Here is a 12,936-nt window from a genome sequence, read left to right on the forward strand (position 1 = left end):
GTGAAGATGAAGACAGTTGTGGATTTCTCATTGGGAATCAAAGTGTGGGATACACTTTCCTTTGTACCCCAGGAGTCTGATGCAAGGGCATTTGAGGTTCCTAAAAATTCGGGGATTTTTATGGAAAATTGGAGGTGCTCGGTCATCTCTATGGTGTTTCTCGGTTGGAGGCTTGACTGAATGGGCTTGGTGGATAAGCTTGGTGCTCGGTCGAAGAAGGGTGGATGCTCGATCGTTATTGGGCGTAGTGTTGGCTAAGGTGCTCGGTCGCTCAAGGTACTCGGTTGTTATGGTCCTCAGTCGCTGAAGGAGCTAGACAATTGTGTTGCATGGCATGTGTTGGTTGCTTGGTAATGCTTGAGAGTTTGCTGCCACTCGGCAGTGTATTGGTGTCGACTAGAGTTCTTGGTGCATTTAATACATGGAGCATGTGATCGTGACATGGATCGATCTGGGAGTTTGTGGAACTATTTGGGTCTTGGTTGTCTCTCCTATGTGCATTTGATTTGTATTGTAAGCCTTCTAAGGCATTTGGTATTTAATTCCTGTTGGAGGCCGAATTGTAGCTCAACATGTATTTAATGTAAGGGTTTATTTAATTTGTAGCTTACTAGGCTAACTTGTGGCTTAGTTGGGTATAAGTAGGGGGGCTTGTGGAGTCTTTAGACACTCATTTATTTGGAGGAGTGAGTCAGATTCATCCATCTTGGAGAAGAGGATATGGAGGAGGAGCAAACTTTGAGAAGGGCTAGTAGCTGAGGCTTGGGAAACAAGGAGATTGCTTGGTGGGCTTGCGAGCACAAGTTTAGATCTTCCTTGGAGGTTTCTACTAGAGTGTGGATCTGAACTAGCTAGGGTTTGGATTGGATCTTGAGGGATCTTGCAGAAATATTACTTGCTTTGTATTTGGCCGTAACCGGGGAGGCCTTACAGCCCAACAAATTGCATGTAATCAATTATTTTATGAACAAGGAGTTGTGATTTAGTATCAGATCTTGCATTGTTGTTGTGTTTCCGCTGTGTGGTTATTTGCTGGGGGCTAGGACATCTCCTTTGGGGATTCTCTTGCCTTGCACTACGTCAACCTTGTAGACCTACTATGGACGAGACATATGAATATGCCCTTAAAAGCCAAAAAGGCAAGCCACAAAACTGAACTAGAAAAGATAGATGATCAGTGAAAGAGGTGATAGCTACCAAAATAGAAGAAAACAAGGTTCCTTGGAATGTGATATGAGTGAAGATCCAACAAAAGGCTAGAATGTGATAGCCAACGTTAGAGGAAGAGAAGGCTTCAAAGTAAGGGATAAGGAAGCATCCTTTTGGAGATTAAAAGCCCTTGAGATGTTTCATATATAGTAAAGAACATGTTGCTTATATAGCCCACAAACCTTTAATAAAACATAGGAAGAGGAACTTCTAATAGAGGAAGTTGAAGCAAATATAGGGGAGAAATCGAGGTTGCGAAAAAACTTTAAATTTGAGGACAAGTAGGAATTGGAAGTTGATTTGAGGAGAAAGACCATGTTAACTTTGTGGGTGGCCAAAAATGTGCCCCACATGCTAATTTTTTGATTTTTAATCTAAAGAGCATCTAAACCCTAATTTCAACCAATAAAATATGCATTGGGTCATATGATGATCATTCATTCATCTCTCAAGCATTTTTCACCATTTTCACTTTGGTCTACAGTTGAAGCATTTTTCTTTGAAGGTGAATGCTACGGAGGACTCAAACCCGCATCAAAGACTTAGGAATCATTGGGGAAGGCAGATTTAGTGGTCAAAGGTAAGTGAATCTTCATTTTGTTCAAGTTTTTAATGAATTTTTCAAGATTTTTCATGATCTTTTAGGAAGTTTTAAGTCTTTTTTCAAAAATTTTAAAGAATTTTTTATTACTCTTATAATTTTTATGCATATTAAGGGGTTATAATGTCGATTAATTCTTTTGCAATACTGTGTGAGATTTTCTTTTCCATTTCAGGTTCATTATTCAAAGTCAAGCAAAATGGCTAGAAGTGCAAGTGGAAGCTCTAGTTCAATAGCTATAACAAATCCCTTTAAAATTGATGCAGTTTCATCACTTTGGCATTACACAACAATGATTAAGGCAGTGCCAAGTGGTGGGAGTTATATTTGGCAGTGTAACCATTGCAACGTAGAGTATTTGAGATAATACTATCGAATGAAACCTCACTTCATTCCTAGCACTGGAAAACGAATGGAACCTTGTAAGGGGGGAGATGAGAACAAGCTACCAACATTTAATCTTGCAATATGATAGAGAACAAGACAAATATGATAGGAGAAGCAATAGAGGAAAGATATTGACTACTCCATCCCCTGCCCAGACAGCCTCAAGGAAATCTCTTAATGGCCTAGTAAAATCTCTTAGCCCACATCCTTTCTTACCAACACCATCACCTTCTGAACCACAAAATGTTCCATGAAAAAGAGGTCCATTGGATGTAGCCTTCAAAAATGAAATGAGAGAAAACTATTGCTCCTTGATCATATGCAAATGGGCTTCCATTCAATCTTGTTAGATCACCTTATTAGCGGGAGATGGTGAGTACCCATTGCAAGGCACCTCCTTGTTATGTTAGTCCTAGATATAAAGAGGAGGGAGCCACGTTATTGTCAATGGAGAAGGCCTCGATAAAGATGCAATTGAGAGTGATCAAGGATACATAGGCAAAAACAAGTGTGTCCATCATTTCTAATGGATGGAAAATTTGCGAGTATAAGCTTTTGATCAATGTTATAGCAGTGTTGATGTCCTTGTACCATTCATTTAAGGCATACATCCTCTAGTTCCTAAACTTGTTGAACCAATCTGTTGGTTCGCAAAACCACAGATTGGAAATTCAAGAGCTTTGCCAATTCTTCAATAGGATTCCAAATCAGTTCTGGCCAATGAACGGGAATAATTCGAATTCCCCTACACTTCAGGCTTTGCTACACCTAGGCAGGTCAAACTTTGCTTCAAACCTGATCATTTGGCTCAAAGTTTTTCTATGGCAAATTTAACTTTGTGAGTTCCCCAGTTGGCAAGGTCATTGAACTCGGCCAAAATGAAATTGAATGCTGAGTGCTTAAAATGGTTGAATGTTTATTAAAGTTTATTGATAATTGATAAGATGCTTGCAAGAAGGAAAATATAAATTTCTGACTTCAACCATAATCCAAATAATTGACCTTCAATGATTTAAAAGACCAGTGCCTTTTCTTGTTCCACCAACAGAGTCAACTATTATGAAGATTATTGCGTAAAACTCTATGAGACAATATTTCATCAATAATATCATCAATTACTCCTGAACTCTGCAAAAGACAAATCTTATATGCAATTCGCTGTCAATCTAAAAGGAATTTAACTTCTTTGGCTGGAAGTCCGATTAGATAGAGATAAGGAAACACGTTATATATTCCACACTATCTCAATTGTCAAACAAAGAATGTAGGAAAATATCCAATGCAAAAATAAAACTGTCAGAATAATTCAATAATCTATGTATTGATCATAAAGGACGAATCCACATTTTAATTGCACTTTCTTTGCCTCAAATAAATACAGACAAAAAGGGCTTTTATTTCATTATTAAAACATAATATTTGCATTTATATTAGAGTCATACTTTAATATTTAATCATATCCTTACAATTGAATATATCTCTCCCGAACATTTCTCAATATGTTTTATTTCTTCTTCTCTCGAAATGGACCTCTGATTTATATATATATGTGCTTTTTATTTCAAATAAAGGTGTGTCACTTACTCAAAATAGACGTGTCTATTCATTTAACAATTTTTTTTCTTAACAATATCGTTAATATTCATGACGACTAACCACTGTCCTTGTGATTATATTGGGCCAAATGTGTGTGTGCTTTAAAATTAATTCATAGGCAATTCCCGACAGTATCTACAGGCTTCAAAAATTTGGTTTGAAATTTGAATACTTTTGATTTTATACTCGACGACTTTATTCTTGATCAAATGAAGACACGGGCTTTTCATTTCATTCACTTATAACGTGGTCCACATCCAACGCTGTGTGAGATGGACATCACCGTGAGTTTAACCCTTCCATTTTATTGCGTGTCTCCATATGTTTTCCTCCACAAACGGTGATGTAGCAAGACTCATTTGACAGGGAGCCTCTGTAAATTTCCAGCACTCAAACATATTTTTCTTATTACTATATTCGATCCTGTGAATATTTTATCCTTTGTCTTCCGTAAAACATCTGGTCTTCAGTATTCGCTTGCGTACGTTCGAGCATTGAGGCCAGTAATATATTTTCGTACAGTTTGAACATTCTCTGCACCTTTCATGAGCTGGCGAACATGGAGGGCATAGCATTCTCTAGAAAGGCGGACAGGAGTACTTCCATCCATAACATACGTCTTTAAATAATTTACGACCTGCATATGCTATACTTCCACTTTGAACATCTTCTCAATGTACATTCACCTCCTCGATGGACTGAGGTCTATCGTAATGTTCTGAACTGTAATTTAATAGGGACAGATTAAAGTTCCACCTGTGCTCCATATTACGTGGCCTGGAAAACGAACTCTCTGTCATCGAGAACACATTCATCCAAAAAACAAGGCATATTCCAATTCATGTCAACATTTAATGCTTCGAATAACACTTTTTTGGCACGCCAATAATTCATTTGTTTTTGCTTTGATGATATACACTTTCTTTGATATGATTACAGATAATGAACGTGTCCTCACCACTGATCATGACTCAACTTCCTGTAGTTTCGTTTTGGAATATTCTCATGAGGTGTACTAGGCATGATAGTCTTCTATTCACTGGGAGGTTCGAGTGTTCATTAATTTACTGGTGACTATATCCCTTCATCATAACAGGGACACTCGAATTTACTTGACAATAGTGTCTTTCACTGTTCCAGACTGCAATGAAACTCCCTTTCTTTCTTTTTGCTGTTAATGGTTTTCACTGTCTGGACCTCTGTATACACAATATCTATTAACATACCCTCTTTATCACTGTAAACTTATCCAGCTATGAAGATATGTGTTTGTATGTACTGTTGACCCGTCATGCACCAAAACTGAATATGTACAATCATCATTGCTGATTAGGACAACTCTCCATGCAAGTTGCCATTCCTTAGACCATAATTGTTGTCCTGTTCTATATTCCATTTGAGGTCAAACATAATGTTATTGCGTATATTTCCATGTTAACATACACGTTATTTGTATGCTGCAAACAGTCAGTTCGCTGTTCACAATGAACGCATGATATCTCAAACACTCGCACACGACGGCAACCGAGTTAAACTTCCAATAAAACTCTGTTCTTTGTTTGCCGTAAAAGAGCATGTTTCACACATCATAGCCCATTGTATCTGAAATTCTTTTTGTATCAACTGGTTTCTGCTAGTTCATTGTCTTTTGTTCATTCTAATAGAAATGATGTTTTAATAAATCTGTCTTTGGTGAGTATGCTGTTTGACCTTCATGTATCTGTCACTGATTTCTGTAAAATTTGGAATCCAATCTTTCTATGTTTATATAAATCTGTTTGCTGCATATGATTACTTTGTCCCAACTTCAGTATCTCTCAAACCATTGTATTGTCCTTCTTGTCATTAATGGATTGCTGCTGTTTGTCTATTCATTCTTTCTTTAATTCTTTGTGAACCACTTACAACTGCCCTGCTCATGACTTTTAATGCTTTGAAGCATATTGTTTGAATATAAGTAGTGGGTCAGATCTAAAGATTTTCCCTTTGGCATGATATTTGAGGCTCTAAATTTTGCCAAAATTCCATCACAATCTAGGACCATCAAAAGTGATCTTTTGTGCAATCTTCATTGGTTGAATTTCAATCTCGTATTCCTAGATAGTGGCAACCCACTTCCCTCTTCTTTCACCAAGTTCATTTGCATTAACAATGTCTCCCTGCGACGTTAGGAACTACAACGTGTACCTTGCTTCTCAATATAAAGTGTTTAAACTTCTTGATCATCTTTACTAGTGCATTACCTTGCTTCTGAACATTGGGATACTTCAATTCTGCATCTTTCATGGTACACTCATTAAGGCAATGGGATGCTCCTCTTCTTCTATTCTCTGTGTGAGTATTGTTGCACAAGTGTGATCTGAAGCAAATGAATACAGATAGAATGGCTTAGTATGGTCCAGCCTCACAAGAACTGGCACATTAATGATAGCCCGTTTAATTTGTTTAAAATCATTTTTTGTTGTCCAGCTCCAATCCATTTTTCCTCCTTGAGCATACGGTTCATAGGCTTCACTATCTCTGCAAATGTTGAAAAGAATATTTGTACAACATTAATCTTCCCAGCGAAAGATTTCAATTCTTTCTTACTGCCTAGCAGACTAAGTTTCAAGATGGCCTCAGCTCTATCTGGATCAATCATTATTCCTTTCTCTGAAATCACATGTCCTAACAATTTTTCTTCAGCAACTCCAAACATGCACTTCTTCAGGTTGAGCAAGATTCCATACTTCCTACACCTCAAAAATACTTTCCTCAAGGCTTCAACATGATCTTGTCTCTTTTTTGAAAAAATTTGAGGTCATGCATGTAGATGATGATACATTTATCTCTCAAATCTTTAAAAGCAATGTCCATGGACCTTTAAAATGCTGCTCCTACGTTAATTAGGTTGAAAGGCATCCTCCTATAGGCAAATGTTCCCCAATTGATGAAAGTCGTTTTCAATCTGTCTACTTCAACTAGCACTTGATTGTATTTAGAATACCCATCCATAAAAGACATCGTCTATGATCCACTCACTATTTGTAATACTTCATCCAATGATGGAAATGGATAGTTGTGTTTTTCCAATGCTTTGTTCAAATTTTGAAAACTACATACAACTTTATTTCTTCATTCTTTCTAACAAGGACCGAATCGGCAACCCATGTTGAGTGTCATACTAGAAATATGATCTTCGTTGTCAACAACTTCTTTACTTCATGATAGATCAATGCTTCTAACAAGGGATTTACAGGCCTTTGACATTTGTCGAAATGGGTTACTCCCCTATTTGAGTGGTATTGTATGTGTGATGATGGATGGATTGTATATCTTTAAGACCTCATAGTTCCATGCTAGGACATCTTGAAATTCCCTCATTAATTTGAGAATGTCTTCTTTGTCTTCTAGAGTGCAAACCTTCCCAATGAAAACATTCTTTGGATCACAGAGTGTGATCCGAAACGTTGACACAAAAAACTCCAATCTCTTCCAAAAACTGTTGCTATACATGATGGATTATGGAAAATTGATGTGTTTAATTCTTTGGATCTTCATCCATTCCGAGGTTTGCCTTTTCACATTCACCCCCTTCAAAGGGTTGATGCTTGATCTTGTTGAATTGGTTCACATCAAATATCCTTTTCAACTGGATCATCCCCCTTTGGAATAGTATTTGTCTTTAAATTCATGATCCCTTATGGATCTACTTCTACTTCTTTAATCTCATCATCATCAATATATTGTGCTAGGAAAACACTTGTGCTTGTCAAAAAATTCAATATGTGCCTATCATCATCAAATACCTGAAAGTTTGTCAGGTTAATGGGAATTAATGGTACTGATACAAGTTGTACCATAATTTTCTTTAGTCCTTCAAGAGTGAGGGGTGTCAATGAACTTGTTGTTTGTGGTAAAGCATTTGCTTTTATGGTTTATGTTTACATGCACTTCTTCAGGTTGAGCAAGATTCCATACTTTCTACACCTCAAAAATACTTTCCTCAAATCTTCAACATGATCTTGTCTCTTTTTTGAAAATAGTTTGAGGTCATCCATTTAGATGATAATACATTTATCTCTCAAATCTTTAAATGCAATGTTCATGGCCCTTTGAAATGTTACTCCTACGTTAATTAGGTTAAAAGGCATCCTTCTGTACACAAATGTTCCCCACTTGATGAAAGTTGTTTTCAATCTGTCTACTTCAACTAGCACTTGATTGTATTTAGAATTTTAGAATACCCATCCATAGCTCTCAATCCTCTTGTGGCTGCCAAAATAAACGATAGGCATCTGCCTTAGCCAAGATTTTGACCAGATATGAAATGAGATCGATAACTCGAGTGCCTCAAATAAGGGATTCTTTTGAGTATTAGTAGCATGCATTTGTAAGACGGTTTATGATCCACTCACTATTTGTAATGCTTCATCCAATGATGGAAATAGATAGTTATGCTCTTCTGATGCTTTGTTCAAATTTTGAAAATCTACATACAACCTTATTTCTTTGTTCTTTCTCGCTAGGACCGAATAGGCGACCCATGTCAAGTGTCATATTGGAAATATGATCTTTGTTGTCAACTTCTTCACTTCATGATAGAATAGTGGTTCTAACAAGGGATTGACAGGCTTTGACATTTGTCGAAATGGCTTACTCCTCTATTTGAGTGGTATTGTATGTGATGGATGGATCATATGTCTTTAAGACCTCATAGCTCCACGCTATCACATCTTGAAATTCACTCATTAATTTGAGGATGTCTTCTTTTTCTTCTAGAGTATAAACCTTCCCAATAAACACCTTCTTTGGATCTTCTTACATTCTCAGGTTTACCTTTTCACACTCACTCCCTTCAAAGTGTTGATGCTTGATCTTGTTGAATTGGTCCACATCAAATATCCTTTTCAACTGGATCATCCCCCTTTGGAATAGTATTGGTTTTTAAATTTGCTTATGGATCCACTTCAATCTCATCATCATCAATAATTTGTCCTATGAAAACACTTGTGTTTGTCAAAAAAAATTCAATATGTGCCTATCATCATCAAATACCTAAAAGTTTGTCAAGCTATTGGGAATTAATGGTACTGATACAAGTTCTACCATAAATTTATCTAGTCCTTCAAGAGTGAAGGGTGCTAATGAACTTGTTGCTTGTGATAAAGCATTTGCTACTTTATTAGAAGATTGATATCCAAACTTTATATTGAATGCATCAAAGTTCATTATGAGATCCTATACTATGTTATGATTCAACGAAATTGTAATCTATGTACTACTAAGTATGTTTCTCCAATGGACTGGTTAACTCATATCCAACCCCTGATCCTTTCTTAGTTTTAGATCCATCAAATCTCAATGTCCGCACTTGATTATTTCCTTGAAGCTCTCTTTGAGGATCTCTATACATGCTTAATTTGGCATTCACTTCTTCCTTGTTTTGTTGTATTGGGGCTCGATTCCACTTTGCTCCCATCTTATTATTTTTTTGGCTATGTCTTCTTGTGGAGAGTTATGCTTTCAATTTACTTTATCATATTGGGTCCCTTGCATATCTTCCAACTTCAATGCTCCAGGAGTTCTTTTCTCCACCTATTCTAATGTAGTTTTGCACATGGGGCAAGACAATTCTAAATGGAATACATTGTGTATCCTGCACCAATTAGGCAATATCAAGTCTCACACTGAGGTATGATTTCCCAATTCAAGGCCCTATCTTACACTTCTCAACAAAAAAATCTTGGAATTTTCAAACATTCCTCCTTCATAAGAACATGAACCTTGGTCATTTTCTATGGATACTTCTGTAGAGTTTTGGTCTCCACCAGTTCTTTTCCTTTCTGATTATGAGAAGTTTTTAACATTAATCTCTTGTACCTTTGATTTGTGGTTGCCAAGATCCATCTTAGCCAAAAGGATCTCATTGTTCCCCCATATTCTGTTATTGTCAATTTTAATCTTGGGGTGCTTTCTACCCTTATTTGATTTGGAATTCCTCGCCAAGGCAACATATGCGAGAAAACACTAGCCATGTAACCATTCAACCTCCTTGTTCAATCCCTTCCTAGAAGCATGCCATATGCATCTAGAATGTGTATTACTGATATATCAATAAATTGCTCCATTTTGGGATCCAATGCTAACTACATATGTATATTACCAGTTATTTAATTCACCGATTACTAGAAATTGTGTCCTAATTGCATGACCTTGTTTGTGCTTGTGGGGATAAGTCCCTATCTATTACAAATCGCAAAGGGTATGACATCGCTTGAAGCTCTTCAATCAATCAAACAAGTGTATAATAATTTGCCAAAAAATGTCATGGATAAGGGGAATGGAGCAGGCTTGTCTTTCCCTCATAGAAAACGATTGGAGTATCTTTTCTAGTGGTGATCTTTGTTTCCATCTCCATTACTCTATCCCCTTCTTCTAACTTAATAGTATTTTGTTTCTTCATGGTGCCTTCGATCACAGTGAAACTTTGAGTTGTATCTAGCATGCTTTGTGCAATATATATTGGTTGTGTCAAATCTTGATGGTTGTGTTGGTTCCTAGAACCGCAGATTGGAAATCCAAGAGCCTGCCACTTCTTTGATAGGACTTCTCAATCAATTTTGGCCAACGAATGGGAATACTTCTCAATTCCCTTGCACTTTAGGCTCCGCTACACCCAGGCAGGTAAACCTTCACCTCAAATGCTGACTGCCTGGTTCAAGGCTTTTCTATAGCGAATTTAAACTTCTGGAGTTCTCCAGCTGGCAAGGTCCTCGAACTCAATTTAAATGGAAACTGGACGCTGGATAATGGTTGAATATTTTGTATAATTGAATAATAATTAGTTTGATGCTTGTAGGAAGTAAGTTATAGATTTTCTAACTTCAATAATAAAAAGTCCAGTGCCTCTGCTCATCTGGGCAATAGAGTCAACTTCAGTGAATTTTCACGTACAACTTTATAATGTTTCACACTTTACTGCCAACAATTAAATAATCAAGATGCGACAGACCAAATATCATGCAATCTTAAATTAGTCCAAATTGAACTTTAACTCCTCTGGTAGGAAGACAAACTGGATACAGATACGGAAACCATTTAATATTTCACAATATGTAATGATTGAATTTAAAATGCTAAATGATCGTGTCCACTTTTCTGACATTTAAAATTGTATACAAAATTCCAAAAACAACAATTGCAAAGGACGATTCATTTGCAATTTAAATCTCCACACCTTTAATAATAAACAAAGAACCTTTTATTTTCTTACAAAAATAAAATAATAGAATTTATATTACAAAGTCATAATATTGCTCCTTATCCCTCCATACAATAAAAAAATATAAAATACTCCTCCTTGAGAATATGAAAAATGTTCGGATATCCATTGTTTTTCAAATTTCTAACTTAATTTATATCTTATCTTTTATGAGGCATAACTTTTCAAACACGTAAGGTCATACCCCTTGTAGACATAAGTTACGTCTCCTCTTAATTGAAATATTTTTAATTTAAAATTTGATTTAATAATTTCAGTTTCTGTGCATTAATGGACTTTAGTTTTAATAGATTTATTTGTTTCAAAGTCTTCATCGTATAATAGATGTCCCTTCATCTTCATTCGATATGCAGTGTGCTCTGGTGAATCAAATCATGTCAAAGCGGTATTCTGCCTCATCTTTAGCTTTCGTTGCCCATGAGTTGAAAGGGATAATATTATCTCTTATATCTCTTAAATATTGTCGCATCTTCCTCCAAAACAAAATTGTGCAGGTTGCGCGATAAGCCATCAAATACTAGCGTCATATGGTCCAAGCAATATCCATGAACTCTGCTGTGTTCCTTGTTGAAGTTTTGCTAGGACCTCATCAACTACGGCTCCTTCATTCCGATTGTGCATCATCAGGATTTGGGTTCAACTGGCCTTTCCTCCATCAGGATTTGGGTTCAACTGGCCTTTCCTCCTTCCACAATTTTCAACCGCTGAATGCATTTTTTCTATGCACACATCATAAATACTATTGTATTAGTAATAAATCAAATCTTTATTATTTTTGGTTTTGCCGGCAAATACCATTCCATCATCTCCAGGCATTCAGGCTGCTGCTCCATATCTTCAATTTGTTTATGATCAGAGGACATCACTGGGCTATGGCTTCAGTGGGGGAACACTGTTCTTTCCAGGCAAGTTTAGAAACCTTACTGCAGATGTTTGGCTTCTCAAGATTTACGGCAACTTGATATCTCAAGACTCCACCTCTTAATTAGTTCCAGATCTCCTCCTGTCACTGTGTAATTTATCCATATTGTGTGTGTCTACAAATGTTGCACAGCTATTACACAAGTCACAGTGCATGACTTGACAGGTTAACTTCAAAAATGGTATTTATTGTTACCTGAGAAATAACTATGGACAGATACATATAAATCCCTATGACTCTGTTGATAGGATCGAAACTTTCACATCACTGCTGTAGCATTAACAAACTGTACATATTCTGGACTCCACCACTGTTGTCATTATGATTTTAAAACAATTGTTTATTCCATAGGTCCAGGTGATCTTAGAAATGCATGTCATACAGTTTCTTCAGATATGTGAAAAGTAGCAAGAGGAATCTTTTTGATTGTATATCCAAGTACTACTGGCAGGAGAATACCATGGATGAACAGTTTATAAACTTGGATGTGATGCAGAATTACATGACTGAGCAAAATTGTATAAGACTCCATGTGAAAAGGCTGATCTTTTTAGAGTTGGATTTGCATAAGACAAATGGTGTGTGAGGCTTGGAAATATGGAAGGAAAAAATCTATCCTAATAGCCACAAAGCTAATAATCTAAAAGATAAAATTGATAGTGATATGGCTTAAAAATTGTACAAAAATGGAGATTATAATTTTATAATTTTGAGCTCCATCAGGTTGCATGTATTTTGGTTGTCATATGGAGTGCTTTGCAAACCATTTGTATTTTAAGCCAGGTTTGCAAACTGGGAAGCTCTAGTTGTTTGCAAACTAGGAAGCTCTAATTGTATTTTGAGTAGTACTTCATGTGGCTTCATTGTGGCCTCCTTGATTTGTGTTATCCTTCAAGTTATTCAGGAACACATCTCTTACCTCTGCTATCTTCGTCAGCTCAAACAATGTCAAATTTA

The sequence above is a fragment of the Cupressus sempervirens genome, chromosome 7, assembly GCF_028749045.1.
Source record: "Cupressus sempervirens isolate cs-2001-9-10 chromosome 7, ASM2874904v1, whole genome shotgun sequence".
In the NCBI taxonomy this organism is placed as follows: Eukaryota; Viridiplantae; Streptophyta; class Pinopsida; order Cupressales; family Cupressaceae; genus Cupressus; species Cupressus sempervirens.